Here is a 14,722-nt window from a genome sequence, read left to right on the forward strand (position 1 = left end):
AACTTGTGGTTGGTAATCCCCTTAAAACTTATGAGTTGATGAAATTTTACATAAAAAATATGGCAAACATAATATATGTATGTGCATACGTATTTATAAGTTTGCTAAAAATCATCACTTAAATTTAAGTGCATAGTATTTGCGTAATTAATAATTAATTCTGATAAATTCATTGACTGAGACAAACTAAAATGACAGAAATGTTCGACTTGAATTTCAAACAAATTCTAATTCAGTACCTACACAATAACAATTGCTCCAACATAAACAACAGGCAGTTTCTTAACCAGTTATGCATAAACTTCAGCTTACTACATATTGCTTTGGAGTATGTGGTAAACTAGACTAGTTAATCTTTGAAATGCATGATTGCTTCGAGCCCAGGAATACTTGTGGTAATTAACAAGAATTTTAGCTTTCACCCCTTTGCGTTATGTAGATATTCAATATGGTAAGGGGCTATTGTCGTATCATTATAGGGAGTGCTCTATGGAATGTTGTGTGTGACCGGATCAACGTCATCTACTTTTGAACATCGCGTTACTAACTTTTACACTTTGAATAGAGTATGTTTGAAAAAACACTGAAGTTCAAAACGACTTTTTTTTTTCTACCGAAGCTGAATCCTTGAGCGGCTATTTCAGCTTAACCTTAACTAGTAGGTGAGCTCACGGGGCTCAAACCTGACGACGTTGCTAACACGAACCCTAGCAAGCGCCGTGATTCGCAGAATCTACCACCGGATCGGAAACGCGACCCACTGAGAAGATCTGGCGAGAAACTCAGTGTGCTGTGTCTGAGGGTTAATTTACTCGTCGAGTCCTTCGTCGCAAGCGACGGGTTCGACGAGAACGATGACCGATGCTTGGGGTACCTAAAAGCACCGATAGTGAATCGGGAGGATCCGAAATGACGTGTTTGGGGCGACGTTGACTGCTTTCTATAGGATCTGATGTCCGGATGTCCGTAGGATCGGGAATTCCAAACGACAACATTGAAGATCTTCCTTTGTCGTTCTGCCAAAGTTCATCCTTATCTTAATTAATCCGGACTAATATAAACTCTACGCTCTTTTCTAAGCGCATCGATAGGTCCTTCTTGAAACGAGATTCGAAAGATATTAACCGGTAGCTTGCCCCCCTTAGCGTTTCTAATCATTATTCGTACGACCTCTAAAAGTTGTCAAGTTGAAATCCCGAATTCAAGTACTAAAACAATGGGCCCTTTGCACATGCAAATTTTTGGCTTTGCAGAGTAACCTCATTTCCGATTTGGGGCGATCTGTGATCTTCACTAAGCTAAATTAAATTATACCCCAAAATATTTGTTAGGTGCTTAAAAAAGAAAGGGGATGCGTTACGGTACAGCGAACGAAATGAAAAATAATCTGGCTCTAAAGCATTTTTGGTTTTCTCCGTAATATAATTCCGCAAAGCGTTTTCGGAAAGAGAGCCTGTAGATAACATGCCGCCGCTTCACAGCAGAAAAAGGCAGGATGATGATGTCGACTGCGTCAAGGTCTACGTCTAATAACAAACTGAACATGCAATTTTTTCTTTATATTCCTATTTGCCTGTAGACTCGATGTGCTATTATTGCGTCACCATGACTGATGTGCGAGCTCAGCATGCTCAGCCTGAATGGATTTGTTAAAATCGGCCATAGCAAGAGCATTGCTTCACTGAATCTACCATCGGACTACGACGGCAAGAAACTCAGTGAGTTCTGTCTATTTATAGGTTAAGTTGGACGACAAACTCTTCGTCGCATTCGACGAGACGGGGACCGGTGCTTGAATGTCTGAAAGCATAAAAAGTGGATCGAAATGATCTGAAATAAAATGTCTCGGGTCGGGGATGCAGCTTACGGCCGCTACGATAGGAAGGCTATCAAGGTATGCTCAAAGAAGCGTTAATACTCTGTTTTCAGATACTTAGAAATCGATTCTAAAATAAATCTAAGTCGTCACGACGATCTATAAACCTCGCACATCCAAAAGAAGGAGAATAGTGAATGTCAAGCCGTGTTCAAAGCCAATATCAAGGTAAGTAATATCCATGAATAACTTTACATGTTAAAGTTAGTTAGTGTCAGTCATAATCAACAATTAATACGATTGTCCGCAATTGAAACTAAAAATGAAGAGAATGTCTTTAACAACAAATAAAAAAAACCTTGAAAAATGTGTGACGAACAAAACTCAGGAAGTTTTATTCCACGTTTATTGGATAGCAATTAAAATTTTAAGAATAACTATATAGAAGAAGAAAAAGATCTTTGTTCGTGGTTGGTACGTACGGTCAATTGCAAAATTGCATCGATACTTCTGTCTTAAAAGCACTTAACTGTGAACACTTGAATCCATGTTACTAAAAATTAACTAGATGGCGTTAGTGGTTTTCTTGCATATTCAGTCCAAAATAAATCTGGTTGTGATTTTTACCCAACAACACAGTATTGACCACTGAATTAGTATTTTTTACCTAAACACCTTCACAAAATATATTTCTATTTTTCTCACCTAAATACAATAGCGACCATTTACATTTATACATCTTTATATTAAACTAGTGGTCCCGCAGTAGTCGAAATTCGACCATAATGTTGTAATTGAAATTGTATGCTTCAACATTATTATGGTTCTATTGTCAAATACTATTATATTTCTATAATATAAACACAGATTTCGCCAAAACTTACACTATAGAGAAATAACATTAAAGACAAACAATATTAATCTATTCGGAATGTGACCGCAGACTTTAAACATTAACAAAAGTTTGACAATTGACAATAAACAAAGAGTATGTATAACTATATGTATGTGTGTGTGTCAAATACACGGTAGGGTGTGTAATGTTTTTTTATTGATTTAATGCATGTTTTATGCATAATTTAAAAAAAAATAGCATTGTGCACTCCTCCTCTGTATTCTCTATAAGTGTGGGAAAATTCATACTCTTCCGTCCGCGCAATTTTCGTAAAAAGGGATACAAAGTTTTTGTTTCACGTATTAATATAATATAGAATAATCCTTTATTAGTAGTAACAGATGTATTATTAGTAACAGATGGCGTTAGTTATAGGTGCATATTTTTATTTTACCATTCATTCACTTTCGCTGCCCACTGTACCTGTGGGTGCATTGAGTACCCATTCGAACCCATTTTCTATTATCATTAACATTTTAACAGCCGTTGAGTAATATAATTGCGAATTCGACTTTATGTATCAAGGTTTGTGACGCCGAAAATGTTGTGATGTCTATGGGCAACTAATTTATAATGGGTGAAACGTGAGCTTATCCGATGATCTTTTAAAAAAATCGCGCTGTGCTGTAAAAATTTCGCGTGCAAGTGTGAACTAACAAATATATGTACTGGTCAACACTATAAATATTATTTTTTTGTGAATTCTGGTCATTCTTAGTACCGATCACAACTAATGTTTATTGGCATAGCGTTTCCGAGGTTTTCATATACATACATACATACACTGTGTGTTTTTCGTTCATTCCACACGTCTCTGTAAATATTAGTACGCTACTCCGCTATTGTATTTCTCATTGCGTTATTTTGATTTCGTAGTATACGTAAAAATGAATATCAATCGTAATGTGATTTTAATAAGTAAATTACGTTAAATAGTTTTTATAAAAAAAAACAATTTTGGTTTCACTAAAACACTAGTTTTTTTTTAAACTCCGAATTATAATTAAGAATATTTGTTGCAACTTCTACTTGCTAATGATATCCGGAAAGGACGATTCACCTTACGTTGAAAGATTACAGTGTGCTTAGTGCGAGTTTTTAACGTTCTCGATAGCGTAAAAGTTAACTTAAATTAGAGCGTAAAAGTTAACTTAAATACAAGTAAGACTTCAATCTCATCGTTATTCGAGCTTAGTCTATAGTCTTCAATAACTCTATAGCTTAGCGGTACGTGAGCATGTCCCATCGTTTAGTTAGAATAAAAAACTCCATCTCTTCTGATTAATAAGCCAGGATTTGTTGTGAGTTGTCATTATGGTCATAGGACAATTCTTATCATATGATATACTATGACATCACATCCTATGACTTTTGTAATCTAATCCATAGAATGCATACAATTTTGTTCCTGTATATTGAGGCCCTTTTATCTTGAGGTTTATCTTTTTTAAGAGACCCCCACGAATCAGCCGGCCGATAAGACTTGTGTTTTTTTTTCCTTTTCATAAGCTGGCACATACACTTCATTAAATTATAGAAATTCATTACGAAGAAATGCGACACAAATTAAAAAGAGCAGAAGCAAAAAATTTTAAATACAAATTATGCACACAAATGTCCAATAGACTGATTGAGACCAGTGATATATGGCCCACTTGACTGATCGGACCGGAACCATCCCATTTAGTGGTTATTATTACCAACAGATATTAGAGTGTTAATGAATAACTTCACTCACCTTGAGATGTAATGGTTTTGTTTTATGAATGGAAGGATTACGGATGGCCCGGAGGTCTTTTCAGTTTCACCAGGATATGTGGGCTAGGTCCTGCTCTTCTGGAAGGGATGTGAGGGCTAGCAACTATTTGTCTGCCTCCGAAGAAGACCTGACAGTTAGAGGCTAGCGCCCGACCGGAATCGCGACTCGTCTAGAAGATCCGGCGAGAAACTCAGCGGGCTGATGTTGTGGGTTAGAATGGAAATGAAGTCAAGACGTCTTATAATAACCATTGCTTTGTATATGTTAATAGTTTTAATAGAAATGGTCGCTAACATCTTAACTTGCAGTTTTTTTTTTTTTTTAAATATAATAAATAAATTTAAAAACAAAATTAAATCAAAACAAGATTTATTGAACGCAAAAAAAAATTCAAACACCGTTGTTATCGATGAAACCATTGGGCCTTTGACTGTACGTCTTTGGATTCTTCATGAGCTCATTGTACTTTTCTCTGTTGATGTACCAAAATGGCTGCTGGTCTATGGGCAAACTATCGAGACGGTTCGCGTATTCTTTGTCGCCGTTCAGTTGTGGTGGCAGTGGGTCGACCGAGGATCGGCTGGCTACACCCGAAGGTTGTATTGTTGGAAAGCCTATTGGTCTTCGGCCGGCGTAGAACGGTCGTTGGCAGGAGCACAGCGCCACGCACACTAATAGAATAACCAACTTCATTGTATACTGAAAAAAAAGAAGTATTTTTAATTGATCGTTTGGAGCTTCTGGGTCTGCGAAGGGACTTCGGTTCCCTCTGCGTTTTGTACCATATGTTTTATGGGGAATGCTCTGAGAAATTGTTTGAGATGATACCATCATCTCGTTTTTACCATCGCACCGCCCGCCATCGGAATAGAGTTCATCTATACTACATGGAGCCACTGCGTTCATCCATAGTGCGTTTCCAGAGATCTTTTTTACCATCCGGCGAATGAGCTCCCCTTCACGGTGTTTTCCGAGCGCTATCCTATTACTTCTTCAAACGAGATTTGTGGGGAATATTAAACGGTAGGCAGCGACTTAACTCTGCCCCTGGCATTGCTGATGTCCATGGGCGACGGTTACCACTCACCATCAGGTAGCCCGCATGCTCGTCTGCTTATACGGCAATAAAAAAAATGATTTAAGATTGATCGGTACCTATTAATAGGAAAAATTGGTATCTGCCCCATAGCATCTGCCCCATGCCTCAGAGTAAGCCTCATCAAAATTAATTACTTCTGTATCTTTTACTACTTATTCTATGTTTTTTATAATGTCAGTTACAATGCCTATTTTTTATCCACTACATACACAGGGTCGGGATGTTGTTTTATGAACTATAAATACAGGTTCATTCAAGGTAAATCTTGAATGCTTTGGACACAGGATTATGCTTATATTTTCATGTTGTTACGCGTACTACAGGATACGGTGAGGTATTTATTAGATTTTTTATTTCTTTCTAAACATATTACAAAAAAAAAAATATTGCTCGACGACCGTATGGGCGATGCAGCTTTGATATGCCGTTAGGTTTGCGATGATTTGTTTACGCCACCAACAAAAAGTTATCATTAGATTGCTTGGAATAAAGTTTGTTCTTTTGCGCTAAATTTGGTGTTGGGTCGTACGCATTATTTCGGAATCTAGACTATCCCAGCATAAACGTTCCCCTTCCATAGAATCTGTTTTGGAGTAAGAAAACGTCTTTGACTTTTTAACGCATGTAAAGATGTTCGTATTGGGTAGAATATTATTTATTGACTTTGATTTATATGTTTAGCTTGTATTCAAATAGACAATTAAAAGCCGAGTTCTCACTTAAGCCTTCCGTAATCCACATGCTCTATACGTAGAATTTATGTCGCGATAGTAAGTCCTATTTTATTTTCTTTGTAAATTAGTTGTACAAAGTCGCGGTCGCAATTAAGCTGTAAAGTAACTATATTGTAGTTTACGACTTGGCCTTGTCACATAAGACTACCTTTTTACTACCCTCTATAAGGCTCCTTACAAACACACAGAAGGTTGTGAACACCGAAGTCCGAGATGCCAGATGGTCTGATTTCTTAGAAGGACTCGCGCCCTCTCAAAGGTCTTACTACCGCTTAGCTCGTACTCTCAAATCGGATACGGTAGTAACTATGCCCCCCCTCGTAGGCCCCTCAGGCCGACTCGCGGCGTTCGATGATGACGAAAAAGCAGAGCTGCTGGCCGATACATTGCAAACCCAGTGCACGCCCAGCACTCAATCCGTGGACCCTGTTCATGTAGAATTAGTAGACAGTGAGGTAGAACGCAGAGCCTCCTTGCCACCCTCTGATGCGTTACCACCCGTCACCCCGATGGAAGTTAAAGACTTGATCAAAGACCTACGTCCTCGCAAGGCTCCCGGTTCCGACGGTATATCCAACCGCGTTATTAAACTTCTATCCGTCCAACTCATCGTGATGTTGGCATCTATTTTCAATGCCGCTATGGCGAACTGTATCTTTCCCGCGGTGTGGAAAGAAGCGGACGTTATCGGCATACATAAACCCGGTAAACCAAAAAATCATCCGACGAGCTACCGCCCGATTAGCCTCCTCATGTCTCTAGGCAAACTGTATGAGCGTCTGCTCTACAAACGCCTCAGAGACTTCGTCTCATCCAAGGGCATTCTTATCGATGAACAATTCGGATTCCGTACAAATCACTCATGCGTTCAACAGGTGCACCGCCTCACGGAGCATATTCTTGTGGGGCTTAATCGACCAAAACCGTTATACACGGGAGCTCTCTTCTTCGACGTCGCAAAAGCGTTCGACAAAGTCTGGCACAATGGTTTGATTTTCAAACTATTCAACATGGGCGTGCCGGATAGTCTCGTGCTCATCATACGGGACTTCTTGTCGAACCGCTCTTTTCGATATCGAGTCGAGGGAACCCGCTCCTCCCCACGACCTCTCACAGCTGGAGTCCCGCAAGGCTCTGTCCTCTCACCCCTCCTATTTAGCTTATTCGTCAACGATATTCCCCGGTCGCCGCCGACCCATTTAGCTTTATTCGCCGACGACACGACTGTTTACTATTCTAGTAGAAATAAGTCCCTAATCGCGAAGAAGCTTCAGAGCGCAGCCCTAGCCCTAGGACAGTGGTTCCGAAAATGGCGCATAGACATCAACCCAGCAAAAAGTACTGCGGTGCTATTTCAGAGGGGAAGCTCCACACGGATTTCCTCCCGGATTAGGAGGAGGAATTTCACACCCCCGATTACTCTCTTTAGACAACCCATACCCTGGGCCAGGAAGGTCAAGTACCTGGGCGTTACCCTGGATGCATCGATGACATTCCGCCCGCATATAAAATCAGTCCGTGACCGTGCCGCGTTTATTCTCGGTAGACTCTACCCCATGATCTGTAAGCGGAGTAAAATGTCCCTTCGGAACAAGGTGACACTTTACAAAACTTGCATAAGGCCCGTCATGACTTACGCGAGTGTGGTGTTCGCTCACGCGGCCCGCACACACATAGACACCCTCCAATCCCTACAATCCCGCTTTTGCAGGTTAGCTGTCGGGGCTCCGTGGTTCGTGAGGAACGTTGACCTACACGACGACTTGGGCCTCGAATCAATTCGGAAATACATGAAGTCAGCGTCGGAACGATACTTCGATAAGGCTATGCGTCATGATAATCGCCTTATCGTTGCCGCCGCTGACTACTCCCCGAATCCTGATCATGCAGGAGCCAGTCACCGTCGACGCCCTAGACACGTCCTTACGGATCCATCAGATCCAATAACCTTTGCATTAGATGCCTTCAGCTCTAATACTAGGGGCAGGCTTAGGGACCCCGGTAACCGTACTCGTCGAACTCGACAAAGAGGTCGACGTGCAACCTAACCCATGCATCAGCCCGCTGAGTTTCTCGCCGGATCTTCTCAGCGGGTCGCGATTCCGATCCGGTAGTAGATTCATTCGCGAAACAATTGCTCTTGAGTTGTTAGGTCTCCTTCGGAGGCGCTCGGGCAGTTGTTAGCAAATCCCACCCCTCTTGGCTGAGCCTTTGCTCGCCCACCTGTCCTGGTGAAACTGGAAAGGCCTTCGGGCCACCAGTAAACTTTCAATCATAAAAAAAAAAAAAAAAAAAAAATAAGGTTGTGAAACTTTTTCACGTATGTTTCTTGCTTAAACCGTAATTAAATAGTAAAAAACAAAGTCAACTATACTAGTGTAACTATACTTGAGACCTCAGAACTTATATCTCAAGGTGGGTGGCGCATTTACGTCTTAGATGTCTATGGGCTCCAGTAACCACTTAGCACCAGGTGGGCTGTGAGCTCGTGCACCCATCTAGCAATAAAAAAAAAAAGTCTAAAGTAATTTAATTCCAATTTTTCAATTGTGTAGTTATTTATGTATAAAATGTATTTTTTTGTGGTCAGTCACTCTAATGTTGTTTCGTAGTATTTATTCATTTAACTTAAAAGTGTACTAGGCTGAAATATATGGAAATATTGTATTGTAATCGAACCAATTAAATTTGAGCCCTTGGCTTTAGAATTTGATCGCACTTAAATGGTTAGTATATGAAAAATCAACCACTAATCAATGAATGATAATATTACACTTTAAAATTTTTGAATTACCGCCGAACGTACGGTACCTATCTGATTGTAAGAAGTCGCTTATAGAGATCAGTAATCCCATTAGAATAATTACTCAAAATTACTTTTCTCTTCGCTAACGCTTAATAATAATAATAAAATATGTACTTACAATTTTCAGCGAATTGGTTGAAGCTCAACAGAAACTAATATAAGTATTATTTATGTAAAAGTTGACCTTGCTAAATCATTAAACTTATTTATTGCGAGATATAATGTTAAGAGAAACACTTATAGGTATTAAAAAAAGGTATTATCCTCGCGTTGTTTTATATGTACACAGTTAGATTTGAGTTAAGGCATGTGTACCAAACAAAAGTTGCGACTTATATGAGATATTGAAAGCACAATCATGTTTTTATAGTACTGGCGTCGTGTCCTGCGGTCTCCCAGCCTTATAAACCAATCATCCAACGTATTTTTCGGTTAGATTTTTTTCTGCTTAATGGGACGGACGAGCTCACGGCCCACCTGGTGTTAAGGGGTTACCGGAGCCCATAGACGTCTACAACGTAAATGCCGCCACCCACCGTGAGACACGAGTTCTAAGGTCTCAGTATAGTTACAACGGCTGCCCCGCCCTTCAAACCGAAACGCATTACTGCTTCACGACAGAAATAGGCAGAGTGGTGGTACTTATCCGTGCGGACTCACAAGACGTCCTACCACCAGTAAAATATATCTCAAACAACAATGAAATAAACATTGACCTATTTTTATTCGAAGTCATTTGATGATAAACGGTTATCGGTGTTCTAGGAAATCACCATATTAATTCCGTTGCCCATCTTGTTAGAGTCTAAATAAAGAAGATCTTTTGTAGATTAAAATAGCACCACCTTATCTCTGAATATTAATCTTAGGACCAATGGGGTATTTTTGTAATGAATTGGATTTCCTTATCATACGTTCGTTTGCAGACCAAGACATACTTTTGCACTGATATTTGAGGCACTTCGCGATCACCTATGAAATTTTGAGAAGTTGCAATAATGTTATTTTTTCGCTATTGTTCCAGAAAATTTTCTACAGTACTAGTTTCATTGGCATTTATTCACGTTGTTATATTCATGTTTATATTCATCGATAAGGCGATTATCATGACGGAAAGTCGACTACAGCCTTCGCCGAGGAATAAGCATTCCCTGATTATTATACTTTAATTCGGTCGCAAACGGGTAATTGCTGGTGGTGGAGGTACCGAGAGGTACGTTTTATAAGCCCACACGTGTAGGTACCACTTATCTTGCTTGTTTCTGCCGCGAAGCACACTTTCCTCTTTAAAAAGAGGTAGAAGCGTTTTTCAACACAATTGAGACTACCACCTCATTCTTCAAGATACCACACTTTATCCCAGGTGGACCGTTCGCTCGACTATTCTTTAAGGGCAATAGAAAAAAGAACCCCACATACCGAATTACTCTAAAAAAATATGTCACTAGTCAATACACCCACGAGGTGATATAAATATTTATTGATTGTTCAAAACAAAGTGAAGTAAAGTTTATGCCTAGCCTTTGCAGTTAATTTTTGTCACGCCCTTTTCGTGTAACGTTATAGCGTATGATTATTTCAATTTCAATATTATTAGAATTTAATTTATTCTTCAACTCCCGTTTCGATTCGCTGAGTGGATAAAGCAAATGCATTTACTTGTTGAAACGGCTCACGATTACTAATAATACCTTCATTGTTATCTTGTTAATTCCGTACAAAGTACAAGGTATCTAAAACTACTATTACGGTTTAGTCTCGCATTTATTATTCAAATTGTCGTCCACATTTTCATTAGACACGTCAAGTTACGTCGCGTCTACACTATGAAATTAGTTGCATAACATTAATTTAAAAAAAAATCGCGCAGGGCACGAAACTTATTTGCATGCATGAAATTAACGCATGCATTACGAAAGTATTAAATTACACGTGGAACTGTTGGTAAAACGGTAGGCAGCGGCTTGGCTCTGCCCCTGGCATTGCTGAAGTCCATGGGCGACGGTAACCACTCACCATCAGGTGGGCCGTATGCCCGTCTGCCTACAAAGGCAATAAAAAAAAAAAAAAAACTAATGTCACGAAATTAATTTCATGCCACTAATTTCGTAATGTAAATTCGCCCTTAGCCCGATATTGAAATTTTGACGAACAAACACCTGAGGCGTTCGGGTCTAAGAAAACTTTAAAGTTTTCCAAACGTCGGAAACAATATAATGAGAAGAATAGAGATGAGAGATTTATCTAACTATTAAAGCAGTTTTAATGATGTCTGCGACTCGTGGAAGCGAAGAAAATACTAAAGCACAACGAGTAATTTCGCCCGTGTCTCTTAATGACCACACGTTGATAGCACTGTGGAAATATTGTGAAATGTGCGGCATTTCACACTTCACACATTTCATTGTTCCAAGAAATATACATATTTTCGTTTTTATAGTTGAGATTAGACGATCGAAATTTCCGCGTACGAGATGAGTCTTCATATTATAATTAGGTAAATGTTAGCTGCCCATCTTAATGCGATGATGATGAATGCACTTATCCCATTTAAAACTGGACAAACAATAGCCTTTTTTTTACCTATGCTGATAGCCTTGAGAGCTTTCAGCTTCAGCTTCGCCCTATTGTTTGTAGGTGAGCTCACGGGGCTCAAGCCGGAGAGTTGCTAGCACTGACCCTAGCAAGAGCAGTGCTTCGCAGAATCTACCACCGGATCGGAAACGCGACCCACTGAGAAAATCCGGCGAGAAACTCAGTGGGCTGTGTCTATGGGTTAATTCGCTCGTCGAGCCCTTGGTCGCAAGCGGCGGCTTCGACGAGGACGGTGACCGGACCTACACCATTATCGTCCTTGAGCACGAAAATATCAATTCCTTTGAAAATTCGAAAACCGCATCAGATAATAAACAGTAAGTTTAATAGTATGATGTCAATCACGTTTTGATTTTACGAGTAAGTACAATTAAATATTCAACGTGCAGTGCGTGGTTCGAGGTTCGTTTTTACAAAATATTGATTCATTATAAATATTACTAGGTTATAATATGATGATACGGTCTAGACAACTTGTAAGGACTACATTACCCATATTCCTTATTATTATTAAAAAAAGATTATTGCTTAGATGGATGGACGAGCTCACAGCCCACCTATTATTCCTTCACCGTGGAAGTCAATCGTGAACATTTGTTGAGTACGTATTTCATTACAAAAATTGGTACCCGCCTGTGGGATTCGAACACCGGTGCATCGCTACATACGAATGCACCGGACGTCTTATCCTTTAGGCCACGACGACTTCATTATACCTACCTACCTACCTACCTACCTACCTACCTACCTATTGGTGGTAAGACCTCTTGCGAGTCCGCGCGGGTAGGTACCACCACCCAGCCTATTTCTGTCGTGAAACAGTAGTGCGTTTCGGTTTGAAGGGTGGGGCAGCCGTTGTAACTATACTGAGATCTTAGAACTTATATCTGAAGGTGGTTGGTGCATTTACGTTATAGATGCCTATGGGCTCCAGTAACCACTGAACAACAGGTGTGCTGTGAGCTTGTCCACCCATCTAAGCAATAAAATAAAATAAAAATTATATATTCCCTATATAATATAATGACGCTGCTAGTGGGTCTCCGGATTGTCGGGCTGTAGATATCACGTTGCGTTTTAATTGTAATCATTATAATCAGAATAAACTTTAGTAACTAAGCACCTTGTCTCATAAACTTTATCGGACTATGAAGCATAACGTTTTATTTATTTATTTATTTATTACAGCCTCGTGCTTGGATATTGTTTTCTCCAGTTTCATTTTTTTTTGCGTCGAAGATAATTAAAAATGCCTCACTACCAAAAAATTCAAATTTCCGACTTTTCGAATACTTTAACTGTATTCGTGGTCACGGAAGAAGATTTTTCTGCTTTAGATTTTCTTATTGGAATCTTGATTTCTACATTACAAAAACATTTAAAGAACCAATTATTTAAAAAAATCTTATGATTGAAAATAATCGCACTGTATTAATAGTACATTAGAACCGATCACTATTTAGGTTTAATTAAAAAAGCTAAAATCATGAGTTTTTATTTTTTTACTGGTGGTAGGACCTCTTGTGAGTCCGCGCGGATAGGTACCACCACACCGCCTATTTCTGCGGTGAAGCTGTAATGCGTTTCGGTTTGAAGGGTGGGGCAGCCGTTGTAACTATACTGAGATCTTAGAACTTGTATCTCAAGGTGGGTGGCGCATTTACGTTGTTGATGTCTATGGGCTCCAGTAACCACTTAACATCAGGTGGGCTGTGAGCTCGTCCACCCATCTAAGCAATAAATAAAAAAAAGTTTTATCTCCAAACAATAATAATACGTGTGTAGAATGCCGTATTGCGGAATGCCCTTCGAAAGGGAAAATGTCAATGTTTTGTGGCAGATATAAAGACAATGGCGATATATGTACCTATACGATTTTGCTGTACCTAATCTTGCAATCAATGTATACACAGAATATAAAAATGAGATTTTACATTGGCTATAAGGCATTTTCCACGCATCGGGTAAAACAGTCAATATTTGGTCAAATAATAATAAACCGCCCGAGAGACTGGTTAGGTAGGTGGAATTCGGCAGAAAAAGTTTTATTAAGCAACTAGCTGACCCGGCAGACCTCGTAGTGCCTCAATCGATAAAAAAAAGACCTAAGATTTTGTATAAAATGAACTTAAAACAAACAAAAGGAATCCGTCCGACGGGGGACTCATCAAAAGAAAAAGAAAATTGTTATTTTTATTTAATTCCAAGTATTTTCATATTTATCTACCTTTTAAACCTTCTCTGGACTTCCACAAATAATTCAAGACCAAAATTAGCCAAATCGGTCCAGTCGTTCTCGAGTTTTAGCGAGACTAAAGAACAGCAATTCATTTATATATAGATAGATATATAGATGCTTACAATAAGCGAAAACAACGAAGTTAGCCGGATAAATTGGATTAATGAGTAGGAAAGCAAGTCTAAGATTTGCCTATTTTTGCGACAATCAATCAACTATTGGCACTAGCTATTCTCGAAGGCATGTGGCTGATTGATTCCCGTTCTACTGAGGGCGTGACGGGATTTCTTAACACGCTTGTACGAAGTAATGACTTAGCAATCTTTTTGCCTAGATTTGGGGACAGCACAAATTTCTTCCCTTTTTTAATTTACTGAATTAATTCGGCATTTTTATTGTCTAACTAGAGGCCCGCTCCGGCTCCGTTCGGGTCTTTAACAAAAATTTTAACGGTATTTGACGTTGTTTTATAAATAATATTTTAGGTAATTTTTACACCTTGGGTTACGTTATTGGAGTTTTAGTTGAGATTTCTAACTTTTTTCAAAAAAAATTATAGCCTATATCACTCGAGAATAGTGTAGCTTCCAAACAGTGAATGAATTTTTCAAATCGGTTCAGTAGTTTCGGAGCCTATTCAATACAAACAAAAAAACAAATCTTTCCTGTTTATAATATTAGTATAGAAATATAGATTAGTATAGATAAATCAGACTTTATGACAAATGGGACTTCTATATAACTCGTTGAAATTACTACAAAATGTATACGCCAATTCA

The 14,722-nt window shown here is 39.1% G+C and overlaps 1 long non-coding RNA gene across 1 annotated transcript; it reads right to left on the reverse strand.

The window, feature by feature from the left end:
* Nucleotides 1-4,822: 4,822 nt before the first annotated feature.
* LOC119630579 (uncharacterized) lies at nucleotides 4,823-9,662 on the reverse strand. Its single transcript, XR_009976344.1, has 2 exons — nucleotides 9,228-9,662; nucleotides 4,823-5,169 (listed from the first exon to the last, which is right to left on the reverse strand). It is a non-coding gene; the product is annotated as an uncharacterized LOC119630579 (long non-coding RNA).
* Between the last annotated feature and the right edge of the window lie 5,060 nt (nucleotides 9,663-14,722).

The sequence above is a fragment of the Bombyx mori genome, chromosome 3, assembly GCF_030269925.1.
Source record: "Bombyx mori chromosome 3, ASM3026992v2".
Lineage (NCBI taxonomy): Eukaryota > Metazoa > Arthropoda > Insecta > Lepidoptera > Bombycidae > Bombyx > Bombyx mori.